Source organism: Neofelis nebulosa, chromosome 7 (assembly GCF_028018385.1).
Source record: "Neofelis nebulosa isolate mNeoNeb1 chromosome 7, mNeoNeb1.pri, whole genome shotgun sequence".
Lineage (NCBI taxonomy): Eukaryota > Metazoa > Chordata > Mammalia > Carnivora > Felidae > Neofelis > Neofelis nebulosa.
The window spans coordinates 109,054,611-109,070,990 of NC_080788.1; the positions used below are offsets into that span (position 1 = coordinate 109,054,611).

The window sequence follows — 16,380 nt, forward strand, 5'->3', positions numbered from 1 at the left end:
ATACCCCAATCACCATTGGCTTCATCCTGACTACTTCTCTTACTTTCATTAACTGTTGATGGAAACACTCTTAAGTGGTGGTTTTATTCAGAATTTTTCGATTGCTTCTCAAAGTAAGGTTAGACAGACCTCTGAGGGTTCTGAAGACCTATTCAGGAGGTCTGTCGTTCAAAACTATTTATTTATAATACGAAGATGTTATTTGCCTTTTTAAGTGTACTGTCATTCGCTCAATGGTGCAAAAGAAATGATGGGTAAAACTGCTGACACCTTGGGATGAATCAAGACACCCAGCTATGCAGTTAACATTAGTGTAGCCAACGTCTTCTGCACTGCCAGACAATTGCAGTGAAAAAAAAAAATAGTTTCACTTAATGTCTTCGATGAAGCAGTAAACATTAGCAAACAAAGCTCAACCTTTGGCTATATATCTTTATAATCTGTGTGCTAAGATGGGAATTAGGCATAAAGCGTTTCTGCTACATTCTGAAATACTATCATGTCTCAAGGAAAAACACTTGTATGATTGAGTTGTTAGCTGAGCTAGTTGTTTGTTTTTCGTGGAGCACCATTTTTACTGGAAAGAATGACAAACTGTAGTAATGGAGCTTTGGGAATTTCTCAGGTATTTTCTTTAAACTGTATGAAGTGAGCCTATTGTGAATGGATTGTTTCCAGGAAACAACTGTGATTGGATACCAGTGATAGAATTGGCTCCTCCAAGACATAATTAGAATTTTGGAAAACATATATCTACCATTATGAGCTTGTCAGCTTGCAATACTTAAAAAAAAAAAAAAAGACTTTTCTCATGAGTTTGTTTTTGATATTAATTAGCAATTGTGTTTTTAAATATTGTATAGTAAAATGTGTCAGCATTTGGAAGATCTTTATGATTCAGTGAATTCATATCTTCAAAATGACCGATGCAAGGTGTTACGAAACCATGTATGGGCTCGAACACACGAACCACGAGATCATGACCTGAGCTAAGGTCAGATGCTTAACCAACTGAGCCACCCAGGCGCCCCTTGAGTCTTTAATTTTTAAGAGTATAAAATGCTACCGAGACCAAATTATTTTTAGAATTTATAGTTTAATTTTTCCCTTTATCTTTTTTTCAGAAGCCCAGCACTTTTAATTTAGTGACCACAGAAAGAAGGAACTGACAAATACTTGTGTATGTTGTATGGGGGACTGATGTTAGGTGACAATCAGGTGATACAGGTAACAGAATAATTCAGCAATTTTTTGACACTGTCATCCTGTTTTTCTAGTTATTTTTACTGTGCAGTGAACTTTTTCAGCCAGTTACAAACCCTTTCTCATTAAAAAAGAAGGTCCAGAAGTGACACCCAAACAACTGGAAGCTGACGGTGGTTTCTAACCTGGGAGATGGCCATTCCGGGTAGCTTTATGCTACACCTCTGCTTGCTTCCAGCAGAACAAGGCAGTCACAGTACTTCTGAGCAAGTGGTTAGAGGTGTAAATGCTAAAAGCTGAACCTCTAAAATAGCTCAGAGATCTATGGACGGAAGTATCAGCACGTTCACTTCCTGGGGCACTTGCTTATTAACTAACATGCTGCTTTGAAAACACAGAGTCAGACTAGTCTCTTAATTTTCTCAAGCTTCATTTTGTTGTTGTTGCTGCTGAAATTACATTAATGTGGTATTCTTTGAGTGGAACTGAGATTTAGGTAAAACAGAAATGAGTTAATTTTTTGATAGAAAAATTAATTGCTCCAGAGTCTATTTTCATTATGCTTCAGTCTCCTTTCTAGCAACCCCTGACCTCTCAGCTCTTTGTTTCAGATGAAGAGCCAGTTATCCTGTCAGCCCTTTGCTTCGGTTTTCCCCAATAACTCCTTGCCCTGTGTCAGTGGGCAGGTAGAGAGAAGGAAGACCTTTTTCTTCCCTTCTCTCCTGAAACTTATCTTCAGCATCATGGATTCATCCTGGTGTCTAAGATTTCTCTTCTGGGGCTCAAGTCAGTGCTGAAGGACTCCCTGTAGGAGGTTGAGAGTATGTGTGTGGGGAGGTGGGGGCACAGCGGGCTTAGATTTTTGTAAGTGGCAATTTAGTTCTCACATTATTTTGGAAAAAATCGGTAGCTACCTCTATGAATTTACATTTGGTTACAAAATGCACTGGGCTGAGCAATGCTTGCAAATTATTACCCCTTGGGTCTGGTGGATCAGAAGGACTATCCACATATACACACAGAGAATATGTATGTGCGGTATTATGTGCAGTATGTATGCATGTGCTTATTAATGACAATAATTGATTCCCACAGAATTCAAAGTTTGGTGTGTGGGAGGAGACAAACGATTAGATAAATTAACATAATATGCCAAGTGATAAATGCCATGGAAAAAATAAGACAGGGTCACGACAGAGAGGACCGTTGGTGTGTGTTGTTCTTTTCCTTTGAGATGGCCTTTGTGCCAGAGATCTGAAGGGAGGGAGGGAGTGGACATGGCTGTCTGGGGGAAGAAGGAACAGGAAGTACACAGACCCTAAGGGGCGGGGCATGGTTGGTGAGTGAGAGTTGCAGCGGTAGAGGAACATGGCTGGGCTATGACGTCCTGGGGAGGTGCCCGGCGTCCTGGCTGGCATAAGGTCAGCACCCTGGTACTGTCACTTCCCTGTTGGGGAGCATGTCTTGTTACTTAAGTGAAGTTCACTTATATTTGATGCTGGCTGATTGAACGTAATCTTTTCTCCTTGGGCTAGGGTCTTGAAAAGCACCATATTACATCCGTTTACAATGATTTAACGTAAGTTGCTGGAGCCTGAACTATTTTAAGTTCATCTTGAAGACTTTCCCAAGTTCTCTGAACTCCAGTGTGGTTTCTTATTGTTCTAAGCTAAATTAGGATCCATTACACAGCTTAGTAAGCATTAAAAGTTCAAATCAACTGTTTGGAGATCCATAACAAGTCCGTGCACCTCTTAATATAATGAGCTATAATTCAATTCTGTTTGTGTGGGTTATTAAGAAATTACTTTTGTGTACTTCACCCACTTAAAAGAGAGAAAACTTAGGCTTAGCTGGAATCTTCTGTTCTTGAACTTGGGTGGGAACTATCATTTGTTGGGAAGTGTTTTGGTTTTTATTATTATTATTATTATTATTATTATTATTATTATTATTATTATTTTTACTTAAGTAATCTCTACACCCAAAGTAGGGCCCAAACTCATGACCCTGAGGTCAAGAGTCACATGTTCTACCAACTGAGCCATGTAGGTGCCCCTTGTGAAGTGTTAATAAATGTTAGTGATACATCTGTTAAACATCTGGGGAGGTAAATAGATTGGAGCTTGATCTGGGTGCTCTGTTGGGACTTAATATATAACTTTTAGAAGCTTAGTTCTAATTGAATTTTGTTGATGCTTCCTGTTTCATGTAAACGAGTATACTTCCAATATCTGAGTCCTTGGATTGGGATTTACCAAGTACTGAAGATAGGGCCTTTAAAAACTATGAGATAGCAAGAGAGGATCTGTTTTAGAGCAATGAAATCACTTAAGAATTTTGAAAGATGTAGAGATTCTCATGCTACAGACTGAATTGGAATCTCTGGGGAAAAGGCCAGGGAAACAGATTCCTAATAAGCATGTTGGCTGGTTCTAATGGTTATCCACATTTCAATACCCTTGTTGTATCCTAAATCATTTCTAATGTGATTAATGGAAAATTTTGACAGTTGGGAAGTTTGCTAGTTGAAGAGAAAGAACACGTAGGAAAAAGAAAAAACCAAAGACGGGAGTATATTACTTCAGTGTAGTCTTTTAAGTTGACAAAACACCTAATGTTTTCTTTTAAGAGCTTTTAAAAATACTGTGACATAGACAGGTCAGGTTACAGTTTTTGTGCTTTTAGGAGGAGAAAATGAGACTCAGTGCTAAGGGCCTTGCTAATGTCTGCAAACACTCAGGGCTAATGCTGAGACTCAAGCCAGGCTTAAAAGTGGTAAAAGCAGGCTGGGAGTGTTGACAGTATAGCCTATCGGCTATTGGACTGGAGACAAGTTATAGGTATTTCCCTTCTCTTAGAGCAACTGGGACCAGAAAAAGGCAATTTACAGTGATTCTAGTTACAATGGAAGCCAACATTACAAAAAATGTAAGTTTCAAAGGGTTTGCTTGGTACTCCACCTTTGAAAATTATGAAAGTCAGTTTCTTTCTTATATTTATCAGGGTTGAGCTTACAATGATACCTTTTTGCTAATTCTTAGAACCGAGAACAGATCAAATAACTCAGATGTGTACTTTTCTGACTGATTTGAAGGCATGATAACATTTTCCATTTCATGATAACTTTCTCAACAATGTCATGAAAAGGGATATATGTAGAAGTATTTGAAGACATCATCAGTTTCTCCAAAGGCTGGGCATGGCTCCATCGGTGTTGATCTTTTCTTCATTGGTGATGGACCTATACCTGGATTTACTGTATCAAGGGTTTGTTGTGATTGGAGTAGCTTGTCAGTGAATTCATGATCTACATCAGCTACAAGATCTCACTTTGATCTGGTACCTCATTGTTATTGTGTATGTTGTTGCATGGGATGTATCTGATACTCATACTGAGAACAGCAGCCATTCATAGGCAGGTCAAGAACAGGGTAGGTGTAAGCAGGGAGGAATGTCCGAGAAGGGACTCATTTAAAAGTGCTTAGTCTGTTCATTGGCGACCAGTTTTATGCTTTGAGCATTAAGTTTACCTATATCAATATCACTATTGTGGGGATTTGGGGTAATGAAAACTCAGATGATGAGTTAGGGTATAATAACTCTTAATGCAAGTTGATAGTGTTCGGATGCCGTTCTGTAGAAGGGACTGCATATCCCGGTATCACCATCTTATCTAATGCTTACTTAAAATCTGCCCAGGTGTGTTCGATTTGGCGCATATATACTAAAATTGGAATGATATGGAGGAGATTAGCATGGCCCCTGTGCAAGGATAACATGCAAATCCGTGAAGTCTTTCATATTTTTTGTATGATTCCTTTGACAGTTCATATGAAAGTTCCTTTTATAGTTCATAGTGTCGTGTCCATCATAGGGAAAGCAATGGAAACAGAGAGTAGATGAGTGGTTGCCTAGGGCTGATGGAAGTGATTGCCTTTATGGGTGATGCAAGTGTTCCAAAACTTGTGGTGATTGTTTCGGAATTGAAAAAAAAAAAAAAAATCCACCAGGTAACGATACCTGGAGCAGTTCTTTATAACAGAGGACTTGAGGAAGGATTCACTGACACAGACCGAAGCTTATCTCTGGGAGAGAACCATCAGGATTTTATTAATATATTAATAAGTGATGATTCAGTAGTACTCTAGTATTTCCTGCTGGCCCCTCGGTGAGGACACTGTGGGAACATTCATCCAGGATGCAAAGAGAACAGTTTCATAGTTCTGCTCAAGTGCACCTGTGACAGGTCATGTCTTGTTCCACGCCTCTGCCTCAGGTGTTGTGGGGCCCCCGTTGGAGGCCTCTGATTCCTCCATTCTTGGTCGTTGCCCCTGGGAATGCTCGTAGGTCACTCTAAATCCAGTCTTTATGGGCCTTCTCTCTAATATGCAGAATATTGGCTGCGTGCTGGCTGTGTCTGTTTGGACCATGAACTGCTCATGGACTGAAATGGGCCCATAGACCAGCTTTGTTTTGCGTGTGGCCTAGTACAATGTTTTTGAAGTTTCCCCCTGTGAACTCTTCAGACAGGGCAGGGCTCTCCAGAGCACTGCCTTAGCCAGCACGTGTTGTTGTCCGAATTCCCTCTGACGTCACACCTCCCCGTCTCCATCTCTCACGTTGTATCTGAGCATTTGTTCAGTGTGTTTATTCAGCGCTGTATGGTAGCTATGGGGGCACTTTTAATCGTCTTGTAAGGGGAAGGATCACTTCTTTGCTGGAGTCCACTGAAAAACACTTTGGCTTTGCTGAATACCATAAAGGTTCCTCTCTTGGACTCTTAGCACCCCAACCTACCCAGAGGATCTCCCACTTACAGCTTGGGGTGATGCAGAGTTTCACTGTTCTGAGGAGTTTGGGGGAAGAGTAAAGAGAGAAATCTTTGTTTTGTTTTATAATCCGGGAGATAAGTCAGGCTTTATTTCTTATTTTTATTTATTTTTTATTTACATTTTGTTATTTTTTTAATTTACATCCAGATTAGTTAGCATCTAGTGCAGCAATGATTTCAGGAGTAGATTCCTTAGTGCCCCTTACCCATTTAGCCCATCCCCCCTCCCACAACCCCTCCAGTAACCCTCTATTTGTTTTCCATATTTAAGAGTCTCTTCTGTTTTGTCCCCCTCCCTGTTTTTATATTATTTTTGTTTCCCTTCCCTTATGTTCATCTGTTTTGTCTCTTAAAGTCCTCATGTGAGTGAATTCATATGATTTTTGTCTTTCTTTGATTAATTTCAGTTAGCATAATACCCTCCAGTTCCATCCATATAGTGGCAATTGGCAAGATTTCTTTCTTTTTGATTGCCGAGTAAGATTCCATTGTAGATATATACCACATCTTCTTTATGCATTCATCCATTGATGGACATTTGGGCTCTTGCCATACTTTGGCTATTGTCGATAGTGCTGCTGTAAACATGGGGGTGCATGTGTCCCTTCGAAACAGCACACCTGTATCCCTTGGATAAATACCTGGTAGTGCAATTGCTGGGTTGTAGAGTAGTTCTATTTTTAGTCTTTTGAGGAACCTCCATACTGTTTTCCAGAGTAGCTGCACCAGTTTGCATTCCCACCAGCAGTGCAAAAGAGATCCTCTTTCTCCGCATCCTTGCCAGCATCTGTTGTTGCCGGAGTTGTTAATGTTAGCCATTCTAAGTCAGGTTTTTTAGATAGTAGGTCACTTTTAGTGATTCCTTCAGCTTCATGAATGCCCCAAAACTTATTTTCTGGTGTTAGTGTTAATTCTTTCCTTAATAGGCTCTTACAGACAGAATGCCCTGGGAAATCCTATCGAGGATCTCTTACTGTGTTTGAGATGTGAGGTGGGTGGTGGAAGGGCATCAGCTTCAGATGAGAGTGACCGGCTCTGCTCCCTGTATTTCCTAGCTGTGTGGCCTTGAGCAATGGTTGCCTTACATGAAAAACATGGAGCTAGTGGCATCTACCCCCAGGGTGTTGTGCATAAGCAAGCATGCACACACCCACAAAGGGCTGCATTAGGACCTGATGCAGATTGTGTACCTACCCACTTTGGAAGGAAATCCATACCCAAGTTACTCCACATACTTTGTGGAAGTCATCTAAAAGGCACTAAGAAAAGTCTGATGACATAAATCTCCTTTCTTGGACATTGTTTCAAATCCTAGACAAACACTGAGCTTGGCACGTGTGTCATATTCTGGGAGGGTGCAAAGTACATCCTGGTGTGTGTGTGTCAGAGGGCCTTCAGTAGGAGTTACCATAGTCAGTGAAGCTATGAGTGGGAGAGAAGGTGTGGAAGGATGGCTACCTGTGAGGGGAGCATTACTTTGCCAGTTTCCTGATGGCTGGGCCCTCGGGAATATATGTTGCCCCTATTCCTAAATCTGCCCATTAGAGCCAATGCTACCCTTAGCCCTAAGTCACTCCTTGAGGATCTAGATAATGTCTAGATTGATGCCGCTGGCATTTCCTTGTCAGGACTGATTGTGTCATGGATTGTGTGGTGTGTGTGTGTGTGTGTGTGTGTGTGTGTGTAGACCAGCCCTATTCATGAACAGCCCCACTGCCATGGGTGCTTTATAGGAATGTTGATAGGACAACAGATAGGGATTAGAGGTCTATTCTCCTGTCTAGCATGACCAAGGGAGCAGTGGATCCCGGCATTCCCTCTTTGGGATCATATTGAAAACCAGACTCTGTGGTTGGTTAGTTCTTTAAGCACAGATGCACAATTGCAATGAGTGCGTTCTTCCAATAGCTATGTTAAGATGAATGAGTTAATGTTTTCAAGACATTTCTAGGTCCCAGAAAGGTGTGTTTTAAAGGCAGATTGTATAAACTATTGGCTGTTAATTTCTTACCTCTAGAGGATCCAATATTAAATGCCAGGGCAGACATTGTAAATTGTCAGGCAGCATTGGCCCCTCTTCTCCACCTTTTTCCCCAGTACCAGGATTTTGTTAGGTCTGGTCACCAGCCTGACCCAAGTGCTGCCCATCAACTTGGAGAAGCCCTGGGTATTTACTTTGTTGTTTATTCAAAAATTGCAGCTGGTTCACTCCATGCGGATATTTTTATAGTATTGGCCTCTCCCCAAATATTTGCCTTAGTTTATTAAATTACTTTGTCATTTATGAGTTAAAGTGTGTGTTGACTTTCGTGGTTTTAATTGTACAGGCTTGGTTGTCTTTGTACTTCCAGATGGTGTCCCTTGTTTGCGTCCATAAATGGGGTTTGTTTGCTTGCTGGCTTGTTTAGGGCTTAACCACCACCCAATTCCTTCTTAAGTTAAAGATGGTGTTATTATGTTCACGTGAAAATCCATTTTAAATGTACAACTTAATTACTAATTAAAATAGCTCCTGTGCATTTTGGAGGCAAAACTGCAATTTTGTTGCATGTGAAGGAAGAACATGCACTGAAAAAGGATGAACTTTTGTGTGGATTGTAGGTAGAATATTATGAATCCAAAGGACTGAAGGTAGGCTCAGCTGTTTCTGGGAAACCTGATGGGTATCCCCAAGGTACAAGTAAAACCTTGGTTTGTGAGCATAATTCATTCCGGAAACATTCTTGTAATCTAAAGCACTCATATATCAAAGTGAATTTCAAGAACCATTGGCTCAGTTGTGCTCATGTTCAGCATCACATACTACTCATATTGCAAGACTGCTCATTTATCAAGTTAGCGTTTATTAAAAATATTAGAAATATTCCTTTAAGGAATAGAGGGAGAGGGTCTGCTGCCTATAAAGGCAAACAGAGTCAAGATCTGGGTGTTTTTTCCTACTTCTAGCATCATTTCTGGCCCATGGAGTATAATGATGGAGGCTCTTGTGGCTAAATTGCTCCTTCTTCATCCCCCTCATATTCTCGGATGCTCCCTCTTCCCCTCTGTCAGGGGGAACCCAGTGGGCTTCCTGAATTGAGGAGATAGATCTGAATCCAGGAAGAGTATGGCAGCTGGAGGACTCAAGATAGAATACCAGGAAGGAGACAGTTACCCAGAGAGCGAGAACTCCAGAGAAATACAAAGTGTCCCCCTTGAGGATTCACTTGAGTGCTGATCAGTATATAGGAACTACCTGAGGCCAGGGAAAGAGCCATCTAAAGGATCAGAGAGAACTGTTCTGGTGCTTGCTCAGGGCCAGGAATAGTGCCTGTTCCTACTAGCCAGACTATAACACCTCAGGGTTCATGGAGCATTGGGTTGAGTACATGGAAGGGTCTTGGCTGCCTAGACTCAGCACTGTTCTGGCTCACCTAGCAAATCTAAAAAGCAAGATCTGATAGGATCAGACTATTTCCAAGAAACTTGACTGTGTCCTCAAACAAAGCTCAAGAATATTTATATGATACAAAACTATCCAGTACTCAACAGGTGGAATCCACAATGTTTGGCATCCAGTCAAAAATTCCCAGGCATGCAAAGAAGCAAGAAAATACAACCTGTAATGGGAGATAAATCAGTCCGTTGAAAGGAACCCAGAACTAACACAGATGTCAGAATCAGCAGACAGGACATTAAGACAGTTATGATAATGATCCCATATGTTCAAAAGTTAAATAAAGAGATGAAAGGTTAAAAAAAGGAAACAAATTGCATCTCAAACATTATGTTTCTTTTAATCAATCCTTATGTTACTTCCTTATGTTTCTAATCCTTATGTTACTTCCACCAAATCCACATGACCCAAACCTGGTCCCTACTAATGTATCCAATTCCTTAGCTCCTGCTGGTCCACTTGGTGTTCTCTTGAGCCCAGACTCCAGGGTCATTACTGCAGTACTAACTCAGTGATGCCTAAGAGTTAGCTGATCCTTTAATCCTCCTTCATGCTTGCCATGCCCATGCCAGACCTGCACAGTCATCCTACAGTCCTGGTGCTGGGGCAAAGAATGCTGCTGGATCCACTGGTGTAGGACTTCTCGGTGTACCCAGAAAAAATCCTAGTTTGCTTCTTGTGGGTTTTTCAGGGACTCCAAGACCCTCATATCTGTAAGCCCTTCTTTTTTCTTTTTCTTTTTCCATTTATTTATTTATTTATTTATTTATTTATTTATTTATTTTTTTGTCTTCAAAATTCTGATTCTATACTCTGCTGAGAAAAATCTGGCAGTGACTTGCATCTGTGTATATGCATTGTCCCTCAGTCTGGCCATCTCCTGTCTGCCTTTCTGCTGGCTGCCAAGGAAACCTTTCTTCTCGCAGAGGCTATACCCTTTACCTGGGCAGATCCAGCCTCTCTGCCCTCTTGCCATATTCTTGCTTCCTCACTTGTCTGACTACACCTTGCAGGGTCCCTTATTCTCCCTTGGTTGCTTCTCCTTTGTTGATGTTGATGGAGAAAAATTCTTTGTTTGATCCTTGGCTACTATCCTATTTCTTTCCTCCTTGTATAGCCAAGTATCTTTACAAATCCTCTATACTCCTCACACTCCTTTTCTTCTCATTCTCTAGTTCTCTCTTGTTCAGATGCCTCCTGATTACAAAATGTGCAGTCCTTTCTTAGCAATATTCCACTGTGACCTTGCTGCTGTATTTGGTTCTGCTTACTCTTCTTCTGAGAGCTTACATCACTCCTATGAATCTGTGTCCTTTATTCTGAGTGGTGGTCCTCCACACCTACAGCTCCTTCTCCCACTCCCTTCAATGACAACTCAACCTTCATCATGCTTTTCAGGACCCCCATTTACTCTGTGCCTTGATTCCTGTGGAATCAAGAAAATCACATCAGGTGTGACCTCCCTGACACACGTGAGACAGATCTGGGCTGCAGACATAGAGGCAGGGATAGAGAGCAACAGGCTGAGTGAAATCTCCAGATGAAAACAGTTCCCCATGTTTAAAAAAATTTTAAGTAAAGCTTTATCCACATTGTGGGGCTTGAACTCATCACCCTGAGATCAAGAGTCACCTGCTCTACCAACTGAGCCAACCAGGTGCCCCCAAAAAGATCCCCAGGGATGTGAGTGAGGACTACATCCTGCTCCTGACCTTATCTACACTCCCACCCATTCTCATTCTTTAGCCTCTATCCCAGAGGACCTGTGCTCCTTCAGGGACTTTGCTTCCCTACCTCTAACTTCTCCACTTCCCTTACTCTTGGTTGCTTTCCCCAACCTGTGAATGTGCCAAGCCTCCTCACCCTAAATGTCCTCTAGCACTTCCATGGGCAATTCCAATTCACATCCTCTTTTTCATCCAAATGTCTTGAGAGTGTAGTCTGTGTACATTGTCTCCACTTCTTTGCCTTCTGTTTTCTCCTCCAGCTACTACTGAAGCTCTCTGGCATCCTTCACCATCATCTACTCAATTAGCTCTTGATGAAGTATCAAGGACATCTGTGTTGCCAGGTCGGGTCAGCAGCTTTCGGTTCTCATCTTACTGGAGAGCTCTATTACATGTGATGGTGCTTACACTCCTTCCATTTCAGGGCCCTACCCTTTTTGACTTCTACAACTCTGAAGTCTTCTGATCATCTCTGCACCATCCTGACTCTTCTTTCTTTGTATTTTTGGACTTCTCTCCCTTCCCCTCCAGTTTATATTCTCCAGGGTCAGTGCTCAGCCCATGACTGTTCTCATGCACATCCCTTGGGATCTGTTTTCATCTGGGGATTTCACTCTGCCTGTTGCTCTCTCCCCCTGCTTCTATGTCTACATCCCAGATCTCTCTAACGAAGGCCAGCTACCATTGCCCAGTCACATGCTGGACATTCCTACCTGAGCTCTCACTCATTCTTTGAATTAGCAAGCATGCATCTTCTATTCCCATGTTTTGTTGAATATGAAATGGTGAATATGATGAAAAAAAAAAAAACAACATTCCCCCTCAGCAGGGTGCTGTACTATTCTAATCCTTCTCCCATTTCTTTGTCCTTCCTTTGTTTGCTTAACAGGCCTCCATTCCTCATTCTCGATCTTAAAAGTGGGGGCACCAGGGTGACTCAGTCAGATAAGCATCCAACTCTTGTTTTCAGCTCAGGTCACGATCTCACGGTTTGTGGGATTGAGCTGGGTGTGGAGCCTGCTTGGGATTCTCTCTCTCCCTCTCTTTCTGGCCCTCCCCCACTCTGGCATGCGTGCACACATACACATCCTCTCAAAATAAATAAACATTAGGGGCGCCTGGGTGGCTCAGTCGGTCAAGTGTCCGACTTCGGTTCAGGTCATGATCTCGCAGTCCGTGGGTTCGAGCCCCGTGTCGGGCTCTGTGCTGACAGCTCAGAGCCTGGAGCCTGTTTCAGATTCTGTGTCTCCCTCTTTCTCTGACCCTCCCCGGTTCATGCTCTCTCTCTCTGTCTCAAAAATAAATAAATGTTAAAAAAAAATTTTTTTAAATAAATAAATAAACATTAAAAAAAGTGGACACCCATCCTCATAAGGTCTTTCCTCTTGGGGGAGACTGTCAGTTTTTACCTTTAGCCTCATTTCTTCCCATGAACTCTGGTTCTATGGTATCTTTCAAACACCTACAACTCAGACCCCAGTCATCATCGTCCTTGCCAGTCAATCGCTTCTGCTTCCTCCATTTCTCCTCCATTGCTGTCATTGCTACCTCTCTTCTCCTGGACACCCAAGCCTAAAACCCACATATTTCCTCTACCTACATGTTTTGTCTCTCTAACCAAAGCAAAGGCAGTTTGAAGTTTGTGTTCTGTTGTGTAGCCTGTACTCCACTGGCTCACCATGCTGATGTATGAAGCTTTAGTGAAGCAAAGAGAAGGTAGAAGGAGAAGTGGTTCCTACCGTTTCCCATTTTAATAAGCATCTGCAGAACCTCCACCCTGTTCAACTTTGACATTTAAGTAGTTATGTCAGAAATGATATTTTCGGATGAGATTTCCTCTAGACTTTTATTTTCAGCCAGAAAGAGAGCTAGGGGACAGTATTAGCCATTCAAAGACGAGGATATAGAACCAGTTTAATGAGGCTTCTCATTGGGGATATTTTCAGGAGTTCTATTAACAGTACTTACTTTAGATTATACTATGTGAAATCTAATTTCCCTTTGGGTAGTGGATTCCTTTACATTGGGCCAATTCTATAACTGTCCTGTTACCTTCATTTGTTTTTTCAGCTTTATTGAAGTACAGTTGACAAAACTGCGAGATATTTAAAACGTACGTCATGGTGACTTGATACACACATACATTGTGGAAGGATTCCCACCACCTAGTTAATTAACACATCCATCACTGCCTTCAGGTTTTTTTTAAGTTCTCTGTAACTGTGGTAAAAGACACATAATATAAAAATTTACCATCTTAATCATTTTAAGCGTTCAATTCGGTGGTGTTTATTATATGTGCATTGTCGTGCAATGACCACTACCATCCATCTCCACAACTCTTTCTGGAAGCTGCATAGAAGTTTTATAGAACTGAAACTCTATGCATTAAATAATAAATTCCCATTCCCTCCCCTGTAGCCGCTGGCGGCCACCCTTCTTTCTGTCTCTGTGACTCTGACTACCCTGAGTATCTGGTATGAGTGGAATCATACAGAATTGTCCTTTTGTGACTTGTTTCACTCAGCACGATGGCCTCAAGGCTCATCCATGTTATAGCAGGTGTCAGAACTTCCTTCCTTTTTAGGACTGAATAATAGTCCATTGTGTGTAAATACCACACTTCGTTTATCTATTTATCAGTTGATGGGCAAACTCCTATTACTGTTTTAGACTGAGTCCTGTTCATTTTGAAAACTTCAGTCATACACAGCTGAGACCTCCTTGGCTCACCTCCCCCAGGTTTGGCCCAGCTTCTTGGAGTGAAGAAGAGGGTGAAGTCTTTTTTTTGTTTGTTTGTTTGTTTTGAGGTATAATTGACAATATCACATGATATTAGTTTCAGATGTACAAGGTGATATGCTACAACTAGATATTGTGAAATGATTACCATAGTAAGTCTAGTTAATGTCCGTTACCATATATAGTTACCAAAAAAATTCTATTTTCTTGTGATAGAAAATTTTAAGGTCTACTCTCTCAGCAGCTTTCTAATTTTTTTAAATGTTTTATTTATTTTTGAGAGAGAGAGAGAGAGAGAGCACGCGCACAAGCATGAGCGGGGGAGGGGCAGAGAGAAAGGGAGACACAGAATCTGAAGCAGGCTCCAGGCTCCGAGCTGTCAGCACAGAGCCTGACACAGAGCTCGAACACATGAGCCGTGAGATCATGACCCGAGCCGAAGTTGGACGCTTAACCGACTGAGCCACCCAGGTGCCCCACTCTCAGCAACTTTCAAACACGCAAAACGGTATTAACTATAGTCGCTGTGCTGTGCTTGACAGTCCCATAATTTATTTATTTTATAACCGGAAGTTTGTATCTTTTGACCCCCTTCAAGGACGGTGAAGTCTTGTCCTAAGATCTAGCATCCTCTCCCCTTCCTGTCCCCCGAGAGTGATTTTCTTGGAGCCTGTCTCCTCAGCTTCAGGTTGGAGTCCTTTTCAGGTTCATTCTGACGTTGGGGGAGTGGTGCAGAACTGGTGTATCGTGGGGTGGCGGTGGGGTAGCTGTCTCCAGAAAACCCTGATGAGAGGGAGCCCTCAGAACTTAGATGATGGCTACTTAGTGTCTTTTGTCCTGGGCTGAGAGGAAAAGTCCCACCTAGCATCCTGCTACACTTAGAAAATCAAAGGGGACCTAGTTCTATACATTTATGAGGGCAGCCCACAGGGACTCCAAAATTCTGTCTTTCTCCTGTCTTCCTCCTTTTAGTATTCTTCATACCTGAAAAGAAGGGGCTGGGGTCCGGTATAGGATGTGGATTAAAGCCCCCTCATTAATCACTGACAGCAACTTCAGTCTGTCAAGACTGGTCCTCGGAGTAAGACTTCTTTGAAAGAGCTTCCCTCTTATTGTCTGTACCCCAGAGAGCTCTACGGAACAGAACCCCTATTAGCGTCTTCCTTTTGGCAATCTTTCCTGATCTCTCATTATCAGTTGAAACAAAAGAGCCTTATTTCTAGGGCTGTTAGTACAGCACAGTGGAGGAAACTCTTTAAATGGACTGGCTTAGTGGTTTCTAACCCTAGGTTGGTTATCAAGGCCTTTTCTGTATTTCCCCGAGTCTTGTGTATGTGTAGCTATTTGAACCATGTCTCTCGGGACTACTAATATACTTAATGGCAAAATTCAATGCATTCAGGAAAGTCTCTAATGGGGTTTAAAAATTTGTTTCAGAAGTATCTAAACACTAGTTGCACACATTAGACATAGTTTGCATTCTGAGAGGTTGGTTGTGGAGTCCTCCTCCCTTCTAAGGGGCTCACCCCAGCAGTTCTGGACCCACAGCTTGGGAATGTCCCAGGACACACTCTTCTTAAAAAGAAAATGAAAAAAAAAAAAAAAAGCCTATAGTGTGATTAAATCTTTATCTTCTAAGACTCGATAATCTAAATGAAAGCATCTGGGTTGAAAGTGTGTTTGTGTTTGCAGTTTATTGTGTGTGAGGGCTTTTTTGTGTGGATCCTTCTGAGGACTGATGAGGAAGCCACACCAGGGTTGTTTCTCTGCTGCAAGGGTTGAGGCAAGGTCATCCAACCCGCTGATTGCACTTGAAAAGGGAGAGTGTGTCTTTTGCCACCTCAAAGGGCAGCTGTTTATTGAATTTCTCCACCCTCCAATTGTTTTACATATGGAATGGTTCCTGGAGAAAGATCTAACATCTGCACAGGCCTATCCTGTTCCACGGCTGTGTTTACTGAAGCGAGTTCTGTACTCACATTCATACACTGAAAGCCGCACGTACAGCGTGAGGAAGGGTCCGGCCTGCTCTACAGTTTGGGGAGGACTTACTTGGGAGCATGTCCCATGGTTGACAGGTCAAGCTCATTCATCCATTCATTGAATATTAGGTTCCTGGTGTGCCAGGCAGTAGGACACAGGCTACCGTGATCAAGCTCGCAGCCTGGAGAGGAAGGTGGTCATGTAAACACAGTTCAGGATGGTGTGTTATGGTTAGTGCCCAAGTGCCCTGGGGCACCTCCTGGAAGAAGGCCTGATGGCTTTTGGAGAGAGAGAGAAAGAGATGGAAGATGAAGCAGGGCTTAGAGGGCCACGCGCGATGTGTCATGTAGGTTCTGTCTTTATATCTGGAAGGATTAGCCTACGCGTGGGCTGTTAGTTTCATTTGCTGAGAGACACCTCAGAGACCCTCAGAGTAGCAGGAAGCCTTCATGATA

The 16,380-nt window shown here is 42.2% G+C and overlaps 1 protein-coding gene and 1 non-coding gene across 3 annotated transcripts in view; both read left to right on the top strand.

Annotated features, from left to right (window-relative positions):
- The window catches only part of PRKCH (protein kinase C eta), a 232,643-nt gene that overhangs the window by 79,332 nt on the left and 136,931 nt on the right, over positions 1-16,380 (top strand). The gene's annotated exons all lie outside the window — the stretch shown is intronic.
- On the top strand, positions 4,910-5,013 carry LOC131518337 (U6 spliceosomal RNA). Its single transcript, XR_009265028.1, has one exon. It is a non-coding gene; the product is annotated as a U6 spliceosomal RNA (small nuclear RNA).